The sequence below is a fragment of the Mytilus californianus genome, unplaced genomic scaffold, assembly GCF_021869535.1.
Source record: "Mytilus californianus isolate M0D057914Y unplaced genomic scaffold, xbMytCali1.0.p SCAF_11, whole genome shotgun sequence".
NCBI lineage: Eukaryota > Metazoa > Mollusca > Bivalvia > Mytilida > Mytilidae > Mytilus > Mytilus californianus.
In genome coordinates, this window is record NW_026262593.1 from 67,109,272 (window position 1) to 67,130,315 (window position 21,044).

Below are 21,044 nucleotides of genomic sequence, written 5' to 3' on the forward strand. Positions count from 1 at the left end.
GGTGCTCAGTAATCCTTAACCCGGATCAGTGCACTCTATTCAATATTTTACTTTTTTTGCCCAGTATATTAGCTTTCAAGGGATATATACCTGTTTTAAGAGGATTCACGGGTGCAAAACTCGATCATATCGTGCTTAGTCATGTATTTTTTCTGAGGTTAGATTCGGCCGTTTTCGGTATGTTGTCAATCAATATTCCTTAACCAGGATCTGTGCACTTAATTCAGTACTTAGCTGTTGTTTCTCAGTCCATTTGCTCTCTAAGGATATATAGGATATACCTGTTATTAGTGGATTCAAGGGCTAAAAACTCGATTATATCGTGCTTGGTCATGTATTTTCTCTTTGGTAAGTTCGACCGTTTTCGGTATGTTGGTGCTGAGTAATCCTTAACCCAGATCAGTGCACTCTGTTCAATACTTAACTTTTGTTGCCTAGTATATTAGCTTTCTTGGGATATATAGGGTTTACCTGTTTTTAGGGGATTCACGGGTGCAAAACTCGATCATGTCGTGCTTGGTCATATGTATTTTTTCTTAGGTTTGGTTTGGCCGTTTTCGGTATGTTGTCAATCAATAATCCTTAACCCGGATCTGTGCACTTTATTTAGTACTTAACTTTTGTTTATTAGTCCATTTGCTTTTTTAGGATATATAGGATATACCTGTTTTTAGTGGATTCAAGGGCTAAAAACTCGATTATATCGTGCTAGGTGATGTATTTTTTCTTTGGTAAGTTCGACCGCTTTCGGTATGTTGGTGCTCAGTAATCCATAACCCAGATCAGTGCAATCTGTTCAATACTTAACTTTGGTTGCCCAGTATATTACTTTTCTTGGGATATATAGGATATACTTGTTTTTAGAGGATTCATGGGGTTCAAAACTCTATCATATCGTGCTTGGTCATGTATTTTTTCTTAGGTTATGTTCGGCCGTTTTCGTTATGTTGTCAATCAATAATTCCTAACCCAGATCTGTGCACTTTATGCAGTACTTAGTTTTTGTTGCCCATTCCATTTGCTTTCATATGTTATTCAGGATGTACCTGTTATTAGGGGATTCTAGGACTAAAAACTCGATCATATCGTGATTGGTCATGTATTTTTTCTTTGGTAAGTTTGGTTGTTTTCGGTATGTTGGCGCTCAGTTATCCTTAACCCGGATCAGTGCACTCTGTTCAATAGTTAACTTTTGATGCCCAGTATATTAACTTTCTTGAGATATACAGGGTATACCTGTTTTTAGAGGATTCAAGGGTTCAAAACTCGATCATATCGTGCTTGGTCATGTATTTTTTCTTAGGTTATGTTCGGCCGTTTTCGGTATGTTGTCAATCAATAATTCTTAACCCGGATCTGTGCACTTTAGTCACTACGTAACTTTCGTTGCCCATTCCGTTTGCTTTCTTATTTTATTCAGGATGTACCTGTTATTAGGGGATTCTAGGGCTAAAAACTCGATCATATCGTGCTTGGTCATGTATTTTTTATTTGGTAAGTTCGACCGTTTTCGGTATGTTGGTGCTCAGTAATCCTTAACCCGGATCAGTGCACTCTATTCAATATTTTACTTTTTTTGCCCAGTATATTAGCTTTCAAGGGATATATACCTGTTTTAAGAGAATTCACGGGTGCAAAACTCGATCATATCGTGCTTAGTCATGTATTTTTTCTTAGGTTAGGTTCGGCCGTTTTCGGTATGTTGTCAATCAATATTCCTTAACCAGGATCTGTGCACTTAATTCAGTACTTAGTTGTTGTTTCTCAGTCCATTTGCTCTCTAAGGATATATAGGATATATAGGATATACCTGTTATTAGTGGATTCAAGGGCTAAAAACTCGATTATATCGTGCTTGGTCATGTATTTTCTCTTTGGTAAGTTCGACCGTTTTCGGTATGTTGGTGCTGAGTAATCCTTAACCCAGATCAGTACACTCTGTTCAATACTTAACTTTTGTTGCCCAGTATATTAGCTTTCTTGGTATATATAGGGTTTACCTGTTTTTAGGGGATTCACGGGTGCAAAACTCGATCATGTCGTGCTTGGTCATATGTATTTTTTCTTAGGTTTGGTTTGGCCGTTTTCGGTATGTTGTCAATCAATAATCCTTAACCCGGATCTGTGCACTTTATTAAGTACTTAACTTTTGTTTATTAGTCCATTTGCTTTTTTAGGATATATAGGATATACCTGTTTTTAGTGGATTCAAGGGCTAAAAACTCGATTATATCGTGCTTGGTGATGTATTTTTTCTTTGGTAAGTTCGACCGCTTTCGGTATGTTGGTGCTCAGTAATCCATAACCCAGATCAGTGCAATCTGTTCAATACTTAACTTTGGTTGCCCAGTATATTAGTTTTCTTGGGATATATAGGATATACTTGTTTTTAGAGGATTCATGGGGTTCAAAACTCTATCATATCGTGCTTGGTCATGTATCTTTTCTTAGGTTATGTTCGGCCGTTTTCGTTATGTTGTCAATCAATAATTCCTAACCCAGATCTGTGCACTTTATGCAGTACTTAATTTTTGTTGCCCATTCCATTTGCTTTCTTATGTTATTCAGGATGTACCTGTTATTAGGGGATTCTAGGACTAAAAACTCGATCATATCGTGATTGGTCATGTATTTTTTCTTTGGTAAGTTTGGTTGTTTTCGGTATGTTGGCGCTCAGTTATCCTTAACCCGGATCAGTGCACTCTGTTCAATAGTTAACTTTTGATGCCCAGTATATTAACTTTCTTGAGATATACAGGGTATACCTGTTTTTAGAGGATTCAAGGGTTCAAAACTCGATCATATCGTGCTTAGTCATGTATTTTTTCTTAGGTTATGTTCGGCTGTTTTCGGTATGTTGTCAATCAATAATTCTTAACCCGGATCTGTGCACTTTAGTCACTAGGTAACTTTCGTTGCCCATTCCGTTTGCTTTCTTATTTTATTCAGGATGTACCTGTTATTAGGGGATTCTAGGGCTAAAAACTCGATCATATCGTGCTTGGTCATGTATTTTTTATTTGGTAAGTTCGACCGTTTTCGGTATGTTGGTGCTCAGTAATCCTTAACCCGGATCAGTGCACTCTATTCAATATTTTACTTTTTTTGCCCAGTATATTAGCTTTCAAGGGATATATACCTGTTTTAAGAGGATTCACGGGTGCAAAACTCGATCATATCGTGCTTAGTCATGTATTTTTTCTTAGGTTAGGTTCGGCCGTTTTCGGTATGTTGTCAATCAATATTCCTTAACCAGGATCTGTGCACTTAATTCAGTACTTAGCTGTTGTTTCTCAGTCCATTTGCTCTCTAAGGATATATAGGATATACCTGTTATTAGGGGATTCAAGAGCTGTAAACTCGATCATATCGTGCTTGGACATGTAATTTTTCTTTTGGAATTTTGGCGGTTTTCGATATGTTGGCGCTCGGTTATCCTTAACCCAGATCAGTGCACTCTGTTAAATCCTTTACTTTTGTTGCCTTGTCCATTTGCTTTCTTCACGTATAGAGGATATGCCTGTTATAAGGGTACTAAAGGTCTAAAAACTCGATCATATCGTGCTTGGTCGTGTATTTTTTCTTTGGTAAGTTTTGCCGTTTTCGATATGTTGGTGCTCAGTAATCCTTAACCCGGATCAGTGCACTCTATTCAATATTTTACTTTTTTTGCCCAGTATATTAGCTTTCAAGGGATATATACCTGTTTTAAGAGGATTCACGGGTGCAAATCTCGATCATATCGTGCTTAGTCATGTATTTTTTCTTAGGTTAGGTTCGGCCGTTTTCGGTATGTTGTCAATCAATATTCCTTAACCAGGATCTGTGCACTTAATTCAGTACTTAGCTGTTGTTTCGCAGTCCATTTGCTCTCTAAGGATATATAGGATATACCTGTTATTAGTGGATTCAAGGGCTAAAAACTCGATTATATCGTGCTTGGTCATGTATTTTCTCTTTGGTAAGTTCGAATGTTTTCGGTATGTTGGTGCTGAGTAATCCTTAACCCAGATCAGTGCACTCTGTTCACAACTTAACTTTTGTTGCCCAGTATATTAGCTTTCTTGGTATATATAGGGTTTACCTGTTTTTAGGGGATTCACGGGTGCAAAACTCGATCATGTCGTGCTTGGTCATATGTATTTTTTCTTAGGTTTGGTTTGGCCGTTTTCGGTATGTTGTCATTCAATAATCCTTAACCCGGATCTGTGCACTTTATTTAGTACTTAACGTTTGTTTATTAGTCCATTTGCTTTTTTAGGATATATAGGATATACCTGTTTTTAGTGGATTCAAGGGCTAAAAACTCGATTATATCGTGCTTGGTGATGTATTTTTTCTTTGGTAAGTCCGACCGCTTTCGGTATGTTGGTGCTCAGTAATCCATAACCCAGATCAATGCACTCTGTTCAATACTTAACTTTGGTTGCCCTGTATATTAGTTTTCTTGGGATATATAGGATATAACTGTTTTTAGATGATTCAAGGTTTCAAAACTCGATCACATCGTGCTTGGTCATGTATTTTTTCTTTGGTAAGTTGGCCGTTTTCGGTATGTTGGCGCTCAGTAATCCTTATTCAGGAACTGTGCACTTTATTCAGTACTTAACTTCTATTGCCCAGTCGATTTGCCTTCTTAGGATATATAGGATATACCTGTCATTAGGGGATTCAAGAGCTGTAAACTCGATCATATCGTGCTTGGACATGTAATTTTTCTTTTGGAATTTTGGCGGTTTTCGATATGTTGGCGCTCGGTTATCCTTAACCCAGATCAGTGCACTCTGTTAAATCCTTTACTTTTGTTGCCTTGTCCATTTGCTTTCTTCACGTATAGAGGATATGCCTGTTATAAGGGTACTAAAGGTCTAAAAACTCGATCATATCGTGCTTGGTCGTGTATTTTTTCTTTGGTAAGTTTTGCCGTTTTCGATATGTTGGTGCTCAGTAATCCTTAACCCGGATCAGTGCAGTCTGTTCAATACTAAACTTTTTTTGTGGCCCAGTATATTAGATTTCTTGGGATATATAGGGTATACCTGTTTTTAAAGGATTCAAGGGTTGAGAATTCGATCATATCGTGCTTGCCCATGTATTTTTTCTTAGGTTAGGTTCGGCCGTTATCGATATGTTGTCAATCAATAATCCTTAATCGGGATCTGTACACTTTATTCAGTAGATAACTTCTACTGTCCATTCCATTTGCTTTCTTAGGATATATATAGAGATTATATACCTGTTATTAAGGGATTCAAGGGCTAAAAACTCGATCATATCGTGCTTGGTCATGTATTTTTTCTTTGGTGAGATTGACCGTTTTCGGTATGTTGGCGCTCAGTAATCCTTAACCCGGACCAGTGCACTCTGTTCAATACTTAACATTTATTGCCCAGTATATTATCTTTCTTGGGATATATAGGGTATTTCCGTTTTTTGATGATTCAAGGGTTCAAAACTCGATCATATTGTGCTTGGTCATGTATTTTTTCTTAGGTTAGGTTCAGCCGTTTTCGATATGTTGTCAATCAATATTCCTTAACCCGGATCTGTACACTTTATTCAGTACTTAACTATTGTTGCCCACTTCATTTGCTTTATTAGGATATATAGGATATACATGTTATTAGGGGATTCAAGGTCTAAAAACTCAATCATATCGTGCTTGGTCAGGTATTTTTTCTTAGGTTATGTTCGGCGATTTTCGGTATGTTGTCAGTCAATTTTCCTTAACCCGGATCTGTGCAATTTATTCAGTGCTTAACTTTTGTTGCCGAATCCATTTGCTGTCTTAGGATATATAGGATATACCTGTTATTAGGGTATTCCAGGGCTAAAAACTAGATCATATCATGCTTGTTCATGTATTTTTTATTTGGTAAGTTCGACCGTTTTCGGTATGTTGGTGCTCAGTAATCCTTAACCCGGATCAGTGCACTCTATTCAATATTTTACTTTTTTTGCCCAGTATATTAGCTTTCAAGGGATATATACCTGTTTTAAGAGGATTCACGAGTGCAAAACTCGATCATATCGTGCTAAGTCATGTATTTTTTCTTAGGTTAGGTTCGGCCGTTTTCGGTATGTTGTCAATCAATATTCCTTAACTAGGATCTGTGCACTTAATTCAGTACTTAGCTGTTGTTTCTCAGTCCATTTGCTCTCTAAGGATATATAGGATATACCTGTTATTAGTGGATTCAAGGGCTAAAATCTCGATCTAATCGTGCTTGGTCATGTATTTTCTCTTTGGTAAGTTCGACCGTTTTCGGTATGTTGGTGCTGAGTAATCCTTAATCCAGATCAGTGCACTCTGTTGAATACTTAACTTTTGTTGCCTAGTATATTAGCTTTCTTGGGATATATAGGGTTTACCTGTTTTAGGGGATTCACGGGTGCAAAACTCGATCATGTCGTGCTTGGTCATATGTATTTTTTCTTAGGTTTGGTTTGGTCGTTTTCGGTATGTTGTCAATCAATAATCCTTAACCCGGATCTGTGCACTTTATTTAGTACTTAACTTTTGTTTATTAGTCCATTTGCTTTTTTATGATATATAGGATATACCTGTTTTTAGTGGATTCAAGGGCTAAAAACTCGATTATATCGTGCTTGGTGATGTATTTTTTCTTTGGTAAGTTCGACCGCTTTCGGTATGTTGGTGCTCAGTAATCCATAACCCAGATCAGTGCAGTCTGTTCAATACTTATCTTTGGTTGCCCAGTATATTAGTTTTCTTGGGATATATAGGATATACTTGTTTTTAGAGGATTCATGGGGTTCAAAACTCTATCATATCGTGCTTGGTCATGTATTTTTTCTTAGGTTATGTTCGGCCGTTTTCGTTATGTTGTCAATCAATAATTCCTAACCCAGATCTGTGCACTTTATGCAGTACTTAATTTTTGTTGCCCATTCCATTTGCTTTCTTATGTTATTCAGGATGTACCTGTTATTAGGGGATTCTAGGACTAAAAACTCGATCATATCGTGATTGGTCATGTATTTTTTCTTAGGTTATGTTCGGCCGTTTTCGGTATGTTGTCAATCAATTATTCTTAACCAGGATCTGTGCACTTTAGTCATTACGTAACTTTCGTTGCCCATTCCGTTTGCTTTCTTATTTTATTCAGGATGTACCTGTTATTAGGGGATTCTAGGGCTAAAAACTCGATCATATCGTGCTTGGTCATATATTTTTTCTTTGGTAAGTTCGACCGTTTTCGGTATGTTGGCTCTCAGTAATCCTCATTCCGGATCAGTGCACTCTATTCAATACTAATATTTTGTTGCTCAGTATATTAGATGTCTTGAGATATATAGGGTATACCTGTTTTTAGAGGATTCAAGGGAGCAAAACTCGATCATATCGTGCTTGGTCAGATATTTTTTTCGGTTAGGTTCGGCCGTTTTCGGTATGTTGTCAATCAATAATCCTTAACCTGGATCTGTGCACTTTATGCAGTGCTTAACGTTTGTTGCCCAGTCCATTTGCTTTCTTATGATATATAGGATATACCTGTTTTTAGGGGATTCAAGGGCTAAAAACTCGATCATATCGTGCATGGTCATGTAGTTTTTCTTTGGTAAGTTTGGCTGTTTCCGGTATGTTGGCGCTCAGTTATCCTTAACCAGGAACTGTGCACTCTTTTCAATACTTAACTTTTGTTGCCCAGTATATCAGTTTTCTTGGGTTATAAAGAGTTTACCTGTTTTTAGAGGATTCAAGGGTTCAAAACTCGATCATGTCGTTCTTTGTCATGTATTTACTCTTATGTTAGGTTCGGCCGTTTTCGGTATGTTGTCAATCAAGTATCCTTAACCCTGATCTGTGCACTTTATTCAGTACTTAACGTTTGTTGCCCAGTCCATTTGCTTTCTTAGGATATATAGGATATACCTGTTATAAGGGGATTCAAGGGCAAAAAACTCAATCTTATCGTGCTTGGTCATGTATTTTTTCTTTGGTAAGTTTGACCGTTTTCGGTATGTTTGCGCTCAGTTATCATTAACCCGGATCAGTGCACTCTGTTCAGTATTAAACGTTTGTTGCCTAGTATATTAGCTTTCTTGGGATATATAGGGTATACCTGTTTTTAGAGAATTCAAGGGTTCAAAACACGATCATATCGTGCTTGGTCATGTATTTTTTCTTATGTTAGGTTCGGCCGTTTTCGTTATGTTGTCAATCAATAATCCTTAACCCGGATCTGTGCACTTTATTCCGTACTTAACTTCTGCTGCCCTGTCCATTTGCTTTCTTAGGATATATATAGGATATACCTGTTATTAAAGGATTCAAGGGCTGAAAACTCGATCACATCGTGCTTGGACATGTATTATTTCTTTTGGAATTTTGGCCGTTTTCGATATGTTGGCGCTCAGTTCTCCTTAACCCGGACCAGTGCACTCTGTTCAATACTTAACATTTATTGCCCAGTATATTATCTTTCTTGGGATATATAGGGTATATCCGTTTTTAGAGGAATCATGGGGTTCAAAACTCTATCATATCGTGCTTGGTCATGTATTTTTTCTTAGGTTATGTTCGGCCGTTTTCGTTATGTTGTCAATCAATAATTCCTAACCCAGATCTGTGCACTTTATGCAGTACTTAATTTTTGTTGCCCATTCCATTTGCTTTCTTATGTTATTCAGGATGTACCTGTTATTAGGGGATTCTACGACTAAAAACTCGATCATATCGTGATTGGTCATGTATTTTTTCTTTGGTAAGTTTGGTTGTTTTCGGTATGTTGGCGCTCAGTTATCCTTAACCCGGATCAGTGCACTCTGTTCAATAGTTAACTTTTGATGCCCAGTATATTAACTTTCTTGAGATATACAGGGTATACCTGTTTTTAGAGGATTCAAGGGTTCAAAACTCGATCATATCGTGCTTAGTCATGTATTTTTTCTTAGGTTATGTTCGGCCGTTTTCGGTATGTTGTCAATCAATAATTCTTAACCCGGATCTGTGCACTTTAGTCACTACGTAACTTTCGTTGCCCATTCCGTTTGCTTTCTTATTTTATTCAGGATGTACCTGTTATTAGGGGATTCTAGGGCTAAAAACTCGATCATATCGTGCTTGGTCATGTATTTTTTATTTGGTAAGTTCGACCGTTTTCGGTATGTTGGTGCTCAGTAATCCTTAACCCGGATCAGTGCACTCTATTCAATATTTTACTTTTTTTGCCCAGTATATTAGCTTTCAAGGGATATATACCTGTTTTAAGAGGATTCACGGGTGCAAAACTCGATCATATCGTGCTTAGTCATGTATTTTTTCTTAGGTTAGGTTCGGCCGTTTTCGGTATGTTGTCAATCAATATTCCTTAACCAGGATCTGTGCACTTAATTCAGTACTTAGCTGTTGTTTCTCAGTCCATTTGCTCTCTAAGGATATATAGGATATACCTGTTATTAGGGGATTCAAGAGCTGTAAACTCGATCATATCGTGCTTGGACATGTAATTTTTCTTTTGGAATTTTGGCGGTTTTCGATATGTTGGCGCTCGGTTATCCTTAACCCAGATCAGTGCACTCTGTTAAATCCTTTACTTTTGTTGCCTTGTCCATTTGCTTTCTTCACGTATAGAGGATATGCCTGTTATAAGGGTACTAAAGGTCTAAAAACTCGATCATATCGTGCTTGGTCGTGTATTTTTTCTTTGGTAAGTTTTGCCGTTTTCGATATGTTGGTGCTCAGTAATCCTTAACCCGGATCAGTGCAGTCTGTTCAATACTAAACTTTTTTTGTGGCCCAGTATATTAGATTTCTTGGGATATATAGGGTATACCTGTTTTTAGAGGATTCAAGGGTTGAGAATTCGATCATATCGTGCTTGCCCATGTATTTTTTCTTAGGTTAGGTTCGGCCGTTATCGATATGTTGTCAATCAATAATCCTTAATCGGGATCTGTACACTTTATTCAGTAGATAACTTCTACTGTCCATTCCATTTGCTTTCTTAGGATATATATAGGATATACCTGTTATTAGTGGATTCAAGGGCTAAAAACTCGATTATATCGTGCTTGGTCATGTATTTTCTCTTTGGTAAGTTCGACCGTTTTCGGTATGTTGGTGCTGAGTAATCCTTAACCCAGATCAGTGCACTCTGTTCAATACTTAACTTTTGTTGCCCAGTATATTAGCTTTCTTGGTATATATAGGGTTTACCTGTTTTTAGGGGATTCACGGGTGCAAAACTCGATCATGTCGTGCTTGGTCATATGTATTTTTTCTTAGGTTTGGTTTGGCCGTTTTCGGTATGTTGTCATTCAATAATCCTTAACCCGGATCTGTGCACTTTATTTAGTACTTAACTTTTGTTTATTAGTCCATTTGCTTTTTTAGGATATATAGGATATACCTGTTTTTAGTGGATTCAAGGGCTAAAAACTCGATTATATCGTGCTTGGTGATGTATTTTTTCTTTGGTAAGTTCCACCGCTTTCGGTATGTTGGTGCTCAGTAATCCATAACCCAGATCAGTGCACTCTGTTCAATACTTAACTTTGGTTGCCCAGTATATTAGTTTTCTTGGGATATATAGGATATACTTGTTTTTAGAGGATTCATGGGGTTCAAAACTCTATCATATCGTGCTTGGTCATGTATTTTTTCTTAGGTTATGTTCGGCCGTTTTCGTTATGTTGTCAATCAATAATTCCTAACCCAGATCTGTGCACTTTATGCAGTACTTAATTTTTGTTGCCCATTCCATTTGCTTTCTTATGTTATTCAGGATGTACCTGTTATTAGGGGATTCTACACTAGTAACCCGAATTTAGCTTGAACGGACACAAACGTATTAACGCTATTTGAATGAGATTAATCGACATTTGATAAAGATTGACAAAAATTAAAAATTATTTTTAATTCATTTCAATCCATATCAAATTATTTTAATGCCAGTCAAATAGATTCGCTTGCAGTCATTCAATTTAATTTCAGATGGTGGTAAGTTGCGTCAAAATAATAGGCCACGCCCCCGTTAAACTATTTCAAACTGGCATCAATTCGTTTTAAACATTGTTGAGACCCGAGCTTTGTACAGGTAAATCACTCAAGCAAAACAACCTCGATGTATCTATCGTTTATGTGTTTCAAATTTTATCGACTTTAGTTAAATGCGTGTATTCTTAGTAAAGTCACATGCTTCACAATTTAAACAAATGAATGAACAAAACACGTGACATATAAGGAATTTAAATAAAAACATTAAAATATTGATGCACGGTTTAAAAAAATGAAAAACTCGTGAATCTGTTGAAAATAAAATAGTTAGATGTATAACATAATTTTAATTTGCCCAAATGCAGTAGATCTTTATCTCACATATTCGTTTCAAAAATTGCTAAGTGCTATGAAAACTCGTGGCATGTAAGTAACGTGTGGTCCCTTGCAATTACTTACGAAACTTTATGTATTCCTGTATATTTACCGTTTCTCTTTTTTCTGTTTTACTATATTGTACTCGTAAATTAAATGTCACGGAAATAAAAGTAACTTCACAGAAATTATTCATTGTGTACATAATTTAAATCGATGTATCTTATATTTTCGGTAAACAACAAATATTCATTAGCTGTAAATTGATATATGGAATAGCATGTAATGAAAAAAATGTTTTGTTAAATAATAAAATTGATGAAGATAATGTTGACATTTGTTGAATTTAATAAACAGTTTAGTCTTGCTCAAAATTGTAAATGAAGTAACAGTTCAATGAACCTTTAAAACTGTGTTAAATTGTTACCGGTCACTGGAGCAAAACAGGCGTAAATTGTGGAAGAGCAGCAAAATCAAACGAAAATATTGAAGCGTGGTTACGATTCTGGAAAGGGATTTTCGTGCTGTCATGCACCGTGACGTACAAAAATTCTTGCAATAAATGAACATGTGTTCTGTATATATGAGATAAATTTTAGTCTGCGATAACGATGGGTAGGTTTAAGTTTAACGATTTGACTGGCTATTAGTCGGCATTCTCTTACGCCTTTTAATGCATTTCAAAAAACTGATATTTACGGTTGGGGCATTTTATATAATTCTACCTTATAAATTAAAATGAAAGTAAATATTGTAAAAAAAACAAGAATGGAAAAGAAACAATTCTGCAATGTTGCTCTCATATAATTTTATTAACTATATTTTAGCGGTAATTTCTAAATGAAAAACTAATATTTCATCTAGGTGCTCTCGTTGAAGTCCGCGTTACATATTGAAATGAATTTCATTGGTCGGAACGTTTGCAAACTTTCAATCCAGGTGTTCTCATCGAAGTCCGCGTTCATGTTTCAATTCGATAGATACACAATATGAAGTCCAATATGGTAAAAAATTTCAATTTTAGACTCTACGATGTCCGAGTTAACAAATAGAATTTAGAAAAATAACACTTTTACGATTCTTCCAACACAAAAAAAGTAACTATCTTTTTCGCTGGTGAAAATTATTACTATTTATATTAGAACAAGCTAGGATTTGTATACTATGCAATTTATTCCTCGAGAAAATAAATAGTATTTATTCACTTAAATCAATAATTGATCAACTTGAACTTTGAAACAGTTACATTAATATATCGTTTCGCACCCTTTAATCTAAGGCAATTAAATCCAAATAACTAAATAAAATTAATTGTATATTTAATTAAATAAACTAAAAGAATTGCTTCGATATACCATAATCTGGGACTATCCTATAGGTATACTAGTCAGGAGACTGTACAGTGGCGGATCCAGTGGTTGTTCCATAGATAAGAACTCCCGTTTGTTTGACGAGAAATGCTTTTTAATTGGGACATATGGTTTTTTTGCTGTAATCAGTGGTTGTCGTTGTTGTATATTATTTTTTTTATAAGTGTCGTACATCAATCAGGCCGTTAGTTTTCTCGTTTGAATTGTTTGAATTTATATTTGTAATTTTGGGAACTTTTATAAATGATTATGCGGTTTGGGTTTTGCTCTTTGTTGAAGGCTGTATGGTGATCTAATTATATAAATGTCTAAGAATATAACTTAAACACGCTAAATAATACATTAAAAAAGTTCTATTAGATTTAAATAGAAATGCGCAATATTTCGCTAAACAAATTAGCTTCATCAGGCGTGTGCATCTCTCAAGGTGAAATCATATATAAAGGCACTTATTTATAACTTATCTTTTTATATATCTGTTATAAAACAGACAAGATTTTACGACCTAATGTAACATATATATACGTCCGCGTTACACATGCCATAGATGTAATGGTATTACGTCTATGCACATTTTAATGTCTCTCAAACGACGAAAGATTATCGTTAATTATGTCGTATACGTATTAAGTAATTGTTTTATGAAAAAGCTTTTTAAGGGGGTGTTTGTTTATGTCAAAAAAACTATGAATATCTACCACCACTGTCGCCAGCTTTAGGTATCGGCTAACAGCAGCTGTTCTCTCGATTACTTGCTGAATAAACAAATTCAAACCAAAACATGTACATAAAATGCATATTTTTTATCACAATCTGTATATACAAACACTAAATTATTATTACATATTTTTATGAATTTGATCAAGGATTTGTATAGTTAACTATACAAATCCTTGATTTGATTAAATTTTTGTCAATCGCGCATGCGCAGCAACATGTATTCTTCCATATTGTGACCTTATTTGACCTAAAAGAAAAAGAAGAAGAAGAAGCCTGAGATCCTGGCTAACTGTACGACGATCTATTATAGTGTGTTTTCGATCTAGGTGTTCTCGTTGAAGTCCGCGTTCAAAATTCAAAGCATTTCATTGGTCGGTAGATTTGCAATCTTTCAATCCAGGTGTTCTCAAAGGGGTCCGCGTTCATGTTTCAATATGATGAACCAGATTGTAAAAGTTTTCTATCCGAGTTAACAAAATAAAATTTGAGCTGTTTTATAAGTATATAATAACTTGGACTTGTATAACAGTCCCAGATAATAGTGCCTCATAAGTCTTTATAAGGCTGGGTGCTGAAATTTTTTCAGCGATTGTAACTTTAATAAAAATAAATTTATCTATTTATCCATATACATTTTTTTGTTAAAATACACTGTTTCTCCTTTTTTTTGTCTTTTGGAAAATGTATTTTTCTGTGCTGTATTTAGACCCCTATATCAAGAATGTTGTTTTGCATGAATACGCATGAAAATTGCGGTTTTTATCCAACGTAACCCTAGGTTTGAACGTTGTTTTCAATTTAGACTTTTAAAATATGTAATATGGTTCATCAGTAGTTATATTTATGATAACTTATATTTATCGGTAGATGTGTAAATATTGACACCTGTGTGTATAGATTAGTATGTAAAGATTAATAGGTAAAATCTTCTGATCAGGAAAGAAATTACAAACTAAAATCTGTTTTAAATGAATATGTACAAATAAATGTTGAGTGGCCAGTAGTACCGATATGCATGTCTTCATAATACAATTCTCGCATTACCATTTCTTGCATTTTTTTTATATTTCGAAACTGTCTCTTTTGTGAATTTATTCCACAACAAACTTTTTTCATACACGATTTGTTTTTAGAACTGAATGTCGTACTTTGTTCTTATGTTGAAAAGAAACCAACAAATGTTTTGTTTTAAAAAACACTGACCCCCAACCCAAATGGATTGGCATTGTCTAGTGTATGATTTTAAATAAAATGCGCCTGTATTTTTATAAGAAATACTTTATAACACAATCTGGGACTTATAAAATTATATGCATCTATTAGTCCAAGCATATGCATACAGTAATATATGACGGTATATTTTTCCTGTTCCAAATACCATGTACATGTACATATATGAGGCTATGAAAGGGTGTATATAAATGGTATTTACAGAAATAAAGAGAATAATGGGATAAACACAATAAATAGAATAAAGAGATGAAATATAAAGAATAGATTAATTGATTGATGGTTGCTTAACGCCCAGTGACAAATATTTCATGCATGTCTAGGACGAATGACGAATAAAATAGGCATAATAATAAAGAATAGAGTGGGATGGTGAATTTTTTAATGTCATAGAACTATAGAAACTATTATCTGACACCCCTCCCATATAACCACCTACACTCGCACTTATACATCTCTAAATCAATATCTAATTTTCGTTTACTGGTGACCCCTAACCCCCACCCCCGGACATCAAGGTTCTAAATCCGCCCCTGCTTCTTGTCATCTGTTTTAACATCTTTTTCATGATATTTTATATGAATATTGCTTAATACAAACACAAATAAGAGTGCTAACTATTCTACAATTCTCTACTTCTCCATTTCTTGTAAAGCTGTATGTTGGTTCGGGGACAGATAAAAATCACTATTTGTTGCTTTATATTTCGGTGTATAAAAATGTTTAATAATAATATATAGTGACATGTGTAATAGGTAATATATAGTGTATATATCCTTGGACTATTATACTAACAGTATGATAGTCCTAGATATATCTCAATGTTATGAACATCACGTGCTATTATACACTTCTATGCTGTCGATTTAAAAATCAAATTACGACAAAACTACATTATGTACTGGCAAAAATGTCAGAAATATTATATTGAGGAAATACTACATCCGGCAGTATATTTTTTTTAATTCGTAACACCATCCCATCATGGGCTTAGTGCAGTTTCAAGTGCCGAGTGCACTAAGGCCGCCTAGGTGGTGTTTAGACGTCCCATTAAGCTTATATGTATACTTTATCATGTGTTGATCCCTTAAGCTTGTACACATTTGTGTCTGAGGAAATAAAATAAATTGTGACGTCTTGTCTTTGTCTTGTATATCAACAGTAATTACTTTTAGTTATAGTTTTTCTTTTAATTAGTATGTGGACATTGATATTACAAGGACAAGTTCTTACGACCTTATTTGTGTTTGTGTCCCATAAGTGATCATAAGTAGGCCTAGTTGATCTAATAAAACAAAAAAGGATTAACCGTTTATCATGTTGTTAACTATTTCGATTGGATATAAGTGTTAGTTTTACAACTAGTTTTCGTTAATGATATTCATTAGGGAAATCATTTTATGAAGAAAGAATAAAATAAAAAAAAAGGAATAATTTCCAATGATACAACTCTCCACCACAGACCTAATGACATATAAAGTTAACAACTATGGGTCACCGTACGGACTTTAACAATGAGCAAATTCAGTTATATATATGTTTTTAATGCTTAAAAATATCACAAATATGGTATTGATGTTATAGTAAAATTATGAATAGCCAAAGACAAAATTGTAACATAACATTTTTTTTCGAAATGCACTGTAACTATTGGTATCGACTATTTATCCACATCAAAATTAATATCCAAATTGTAATTCTTAAATTCAATTTGTCGTCAAATACATCATAAACAAATTGACAGTATTTTCACGGTATTTATAAGAATCGATCTTGTCAGGGCATGTATCTATTTTACTTATAAAAATAAATTATATAAAACATTTCGTTTTAATGACTTCCTCTAATTTATTTTTGGAAGATCAAGGAGATTCTATTTGAAAGAAACCTTATCGGCAATGGACAGATGCGCCGCATTGTAGTAGTATTTTTAATGAGGCAAATGTATTAAAGAACTGCCGAAATATAATAAAATAATCAGTTCTCTTTGTGATAATTCTAGTTATAGACCAATATTTAATGATGTATACTAAAATTAGATGAGATTGAATATTAACTTTTTATTAGAACACTGTAATTTATTAAATAGTAAATCTAGATCCAGAAAGCACAACTTAAACCCATGATTAAATACTATTTTCTTTTTTCATTACTTAATTTGTACACTAAAAAACGCTTTTCAAATGCAGAACTAAGAAGACATAAAAATGCATGAATTAATTAAAATATTCTAAGAATCGTTCTCTGACTAATTTAAAGTTTATTAGATTGTTTGTTCTGCATTCGATGAAAATTTTCAATTGATATTGCGTAATTATTGTGCGTACCCCTTTGTATAATCAAAACATGACATGTATGCAAGCCATAATGAAAGTTCCGGACGCGAGTAATTGCCTATTAATCAGCTATAAAAACAATGTCAAATCCGAAGCCATAGTGAGAAATTATTGAGACTTTCTCCTTGACCATAAAAACAAAAATATGTACCACTATCGACATAACACTATGAATAGCTCAAGTATGCAGCCACGTACTTTCTGTAACCTCGGTTGCGTGTGTTGTGCTCGGTTAGTTGCTCATAATCAACCCTGTCCATGTTGGAGACCTCCTGTAACGGTATCAGTTGGCATACAGACAGATGATGGCATCAATTATGGTTACGATTCAGATTCTTACTTCACTAAGGGCACAGCAGCACATACTATGTTACACGTAAGTTTAGTTTAATGCATTAATTGATTCAAGTTGTTTATGTTTTAAATAAATAGTATTAATACTATCATAGAATATATTGTATTTATCTGGGGTTTTATTTTAACATGTCATTTTAACAAATCCTACTGAAAATTCATAAACTTCGCTCAAGTTTTTTGTGATAAATAGGGATTTTTTTACATGTATAATAGATGTGTTGTTTACGTAAACGACGACAGCAACACAACAAGAAATTAACTCAATGAACAACATAGTCTTCGTCAAAGGAAAAGTATATTGTCAAGAAAGTATAGTGACTATTAAATATAAACAAAAAAATTTAAAGATACTCTATTAAATGTTTTTATTGTTTTCACTATTTTTCCTATTTTGTCATAAACAATGGTTTAATCTGGTTATATGTAAGAGAACCACATTCAATAAAAAAGTTTTATATCGATAACATTTACATACGTGGGTTGTAGACAAGTAGGATATTTGATTTTAATATAGAAATAAAACTTATATTAACAAATAAGAATAAGAAATTTTATCTTTGCTTAACACTTTTAATGAAAAGTTACCTTATAATATAAAAAGCTTTTGACTTTTCGAAAGTAAAATGAAAGTAATAATCAACTATAGAATTCAATATATTAGAATGTTGTCAATTTTCGTTACCGCACCTACATTGAACGCTTCAAAGGAATAAGTTTAATATCATTTTGTATATACAAATTTGGTTTTAATTCGATTATTATAAAAATATTTTGTTTAGTTTACTATCCATCTTGTGATATATTATTTTTTCTGTTTTGCATATTTCGAAACGACAAATTTAGCAATAGAATATACAACATTATCTCAATCATAGGTTTTTACAAGGCTGGTATATATATGGGGGTAATGAAGGGGTTTACAGAATAGAGAATATCGAGTAAAAACTATAAAAAATAGAAAAAAATAGGCAAAATAACAATATGTAAAGTATTAGTGTCCTAAAATAGAAAAGAATTGTTAAAAAAGTGTAAATTTAAAGAAAAAATAGAATTAAGAAATGAACGAATGACACCCGTCCAGACCCTCGTACATATAATTTCTTTATCACCACAGGTAAATAACTTTGCATAAATCCGAGTTTTAGAAATATATATCTTAAACATGTACATCACAACCCAATAGATGAGAAAAAAATAAAAATACCACCTGTGAATATCGGTGATAATAACTTTCGATATAAACACTTGATGTAAAATTGACACTTTTCATTAAGAGTGGTTATTACAAAATATTCAGAAAAAAAATCTAAATTTTCTGAACACGTAGAAATTATTCAAATAGAATTGCGAAATAGGAAGAAGGAAAGAAATTAATATAGAGAATAGATTGTTTGTGGTAAAGCAATTGATTCGAATTGAAGACGAACTCCATTATGTAATTGCAAGTCGTAAACTATGCACATGAAAATATAAAAAAGAATTATGTTATAAACTTTTAAAGAAAACTTTGAATTTAAAAAATATTTGAACTTATTACCTTATTAATTACGATGGAATAACGTTTTGTGGTTTAGAACTATAAATCATCGGTTAGCTGTAGAAACCGGTAGATGACTTGAAAAATGTTGGACAGGAAATTAAAGATTTTGTAGTAACGCTCGAGAGATAGGTGATGAATTTCTTTATATTCTAAACTGTACACCCCTAACAGAAAGTTGGGAGAACTTTTATTAAACCCTACTATGTAAGCCGAGCAAGTGTTTTCAATTCAGCAGTTTTTTTGTTTAAAACATGTTCGAGTATTGAAAACTTTGTGTAAATCAATTAGAATTTTGAATACAGACAATAAATTACATGTTTAAATCAGTAGTAAATTTTCATGAAAGATGATACAAAGTTATTATCAAAAATATAAGGTCCTCGTGCTTTATAAACCGTAAATATATTTCCAACACTTTCAATGTACATTAAATACTGCAATACCTATCAAAAAAATGTTGTTTTTTTATATTTTGAAAGCATTTTGTGAAGCAGCATAATATAAGATCATGTGCTGACTGTTGTTATTCTATATTCTTTTGAAATAGACATATACAAAAAAAAACTGTGATGACTACTGTTTTTGAGTTCATTTGACATATGCATAAACTAACACTATTTTCTAGTATACATCATTGTAAAGGGGGTAGGTCAAAATCGCCAATGATACTGGATTTTTTTCCTGTGTTAAAACAACCCTTCGGTGGCCTTAGTCATTTTGTACTCGGTTTTTGTTTTAATCTCTGACACATTCTCAATTCTATGTAAAAATTTCAAAAAAAATCCACCATTACGTCAGGATAGAATATTCAGCAGAAAGGACATAAGCCAATTGCCAATACAACTGTATACAATTGACCTTTGCAGAATCGAGATCTATTGAGCATGAATGAGTGAACTTTGTAAAATAACTTCAAGGGAAATGTTGTGTGGTAATACTTCTGCATGCCTAATATCAATGACAATTGTGGTTACCATTCAACTGACCTCACCACGAACTTTTCCAAAAACAATAAAAAAAAAAAAAAATGGTGAATGTGTCTATGGGACTCAAATGATGCCCCTGCTTATATATTATATAGAATTGTAAAGGGACTTAAGTGATTAACAATAAAAGATAGGCTACCTAAATTTGTAATTGATCAGAGTTTTGCAGTAATAAGTAGTGTGTAAAACATGTATAAGATTTATACTATAAGTTTCATAACATTTGGTAGAGAATGGAAACTAAATTCAGCATTTTTTCCTTCCATAAAGGGGCATAACTCTAGAACAGTAAAAGTGACACCACCAAAAATCCAACTTGATCCGTTTTTTGTGGTAATAAGCATTGTATATAAGCTTCAATACGTTTGATTGAGGCAAACTTAAGTTAGGGAACAGACACGAACAATTCAGCAATTTTTCCTTTTGTAAAGGGTTTTACACTAGAATGGTTAAAGTGACACCACCAAAATTCAAACTTGATCTCTATTGTGTGGTAATAAGCATTGTGTACAAGTTTCATAGTATTTGATTGAGGCAAACTGAAGTAAGAGAGATAATAATTTTTTTTGCACTTTTCTTCTTTGAAAGGGGCATAACTCTAGAACGGTTTTAGTGACACCACTAAAATTCAAACTTAATCTGTGTTTTGTGGTAATTACCATTATGTATAAGTTGTATAACATTTGGTTTAGGTAAACTAAAGTTTAACTTTCGGACAGACCTATGTACATGGGCAATATTTCATGCATCCAATACGGCAGGATATAATAGTCTATTTCAATAGAATGTGACTCAGAGATGAGACAAATGACAACCATAAGAACATCTATTAAAACAGACCTAATCACAATCTTAAACAAAGCGTTAATGGTGCCAATACCAAATACCAAAATACACAGGAAATAGCATATTGATGAGAAACACAAAATTTGTAGCCGATATTGTTTGGGTATTATCAAAGCTAAGACTACTGGATGCTTGATGAAGGGATATTAAAGAAGACAATATAGCTGCATAGAACAAATTTATTATATATAAATATATATTATACTATAACATTATAACACAGCTTTTATGAAATGCATATCACTTTGAATAAAAACAGTAAAACTGTTATTATCTAGAACATCTATACACATATGAACAATAAAGAGATGAAAGTTACCA